The sequence below is a fragment of the Stylophora pistillata genome, chromosome 8 (assembly GCF_964205215.1).
Source record: "Stylophora pistillata chromosome 8, jaStyPist1.2, whole genome shotgun sequence".
Taxonomy (NCBI): domain Eukaryota; kingdom Metazoa; phylum Cnidaria; class Anthozoa; order Scleractinia; family Pocilloporidae; genus Stylophora; species Stylophora pistillata.
The window spans coordinates 6,736,750-6,738,725 of NC_142526.1; positions in this window are offsets into that span (position 1 = coordinate 6,736,750).

The following is a 1,976-nucleotide window of genomic DNA, read 5'->3' on the forward strand; positions in this document are numbered from 1 at the left end:
GTCAGTATTCAATATCTTGTGATTACAAAGGCGGACGGTGTTCGCGCATGGGGCTACTACCGGTCTGTTATGGGTGCGACCTTCAATGGTGGAGACTTAGTTAGGTTTGCGTTATTCATCTCACCAGACTCTCTCAGCTCAAGGCAGTGTCGGGCGGCTGTTTCACTTTTGGCATTTCCCGAGTGTGCCGATCACTACAGTGCTTTTTCCTTCGCTTTCTTTTCTCAAACTTATCTGGGACACTAGTAATCACACGCGACCCTAACAGGGTCTTAGCGACTGTGCGTGTTTGTCTTACATACAATAATAGTACTGGTGAGCCATTTATTCTTCCAGACAACATGTCACGCCATTCAAGTAGTGTCTGTATTGGGTATTGAGTGGAAGCCCATTGTAAGGTATGCCATGCTTACAAAACTGTGACCTCAAACTGAAAAGTGACCAGAATATCAATCAAAAGGAACCACGAACCATTCCACCTGTCACAAATCAAAAAATGAAAGCTTTAGGAACGCATCTGAAGCTGGACACAGCAAATTGGGGCAATTGATCAACCTAAGAAACTCTAGGGCCCCAGAAAAATACCTGTTATTTAGTTTTTTTTCACTTTCAGCAGTGATTGTCGCCTGAGAACTAATTATTTAAATGTTCTTCATGCGATCATGAAAACCCAACAATACCCCCTATCAAAGCAAAGCAAAGCTATGTTTTTTTTTCGTCCTCCCAAGTAAATTAATATTCCACAATGTATCATCAGTAGGGAACGAGTAAAAACACTTTGGAAAACTTTTAAGGTTTTCGAAACTTTTAAAACAGCGCGTCTGTCATGGACGTGCAATGTAATAATCCGCCGTTTAACCATTAACAAATGGTTAAAGAAGCGTAAGAGTCGCGCGAGGCGATAGCCGAGAGCGACTCTAGCTTCTTGAGTGCTTAGCAAACCTCCCAAGTGCATCCATTTAACAAATGGTAAACACCACAGCGTACACTATTGAGTTATGGATGCACGCGGGAGGTTACCAAGCACGAAAGAAGCGTAAGAGTCGCACGAGGCGATAGCCGAGAGCGACTCTAGCTTCTTGTGTGCTTAGCAAACCTACCAAGTTCATCCATTTAACAAATGGTAAACACCACAGCGTACACTATTGAGTTATGAATGCACGCGGGAGGTTGCTAAGCACGAAAGAAGCGTAAGAGTCGCACGAGGCGATAGTCGAGTGCGACTCTAGCTTCTTGAGTGCTTAGCAAACCTACCAAGTGCATCCATAACTCAATCTTGTACGCTGTGGTGTTTACCGTTTGTTTTATAACATAACATTGATACATTGTATCTAAAGAGTTCCCTTTTATTTAACAAATCTTACGTGACCAGAAAAAACAAGCGCGCGCAAAAAAATAGTCTTTGCATTTGCTCACGTCACCAGCGTACACCCATGGGCAGATGGGGGACGCTAAATTGACCAATCAGAGCGCGCGCTTTACTTTGGTTATGTTATAATTCTAAATGACAGTCCCTAAAAAGCTGATGTTGCTTACGATGTCTTTACAGAAGAAACATTACTACACTAGGTTTTTTTCCAATTCTAATTTTAAGTGAAGATGACATTGATGAAACAATTGGAAATATCTTGAATGTTTCTCTCATCAAAGGCTTCCAGCAATGTTATTTTTTGAACAGAGAACATGCAATCGTGCTATATCTGAATCATTTTGGTCCTGATGAGACCGACTATACAAGTACATATAGCACCAGGGGTGGTGTGGTCTTTTTGTTTACTAAGTGCGATCCATCTGTTAGTTTTGAAACGATATTTATTTCCTTTGTACTTTAGATTTTTGCAAAGGAGGATTAGTCAGGTATCCCACAATTCCACGCTTCCAACTATTTTATCAATTCGCTCTAGTCACGTAATCACTCAGTCGAGATGGAGGTAGTTGAGATCAACAGTGAAGTGCTCTCGCGTTCGCCACTAATT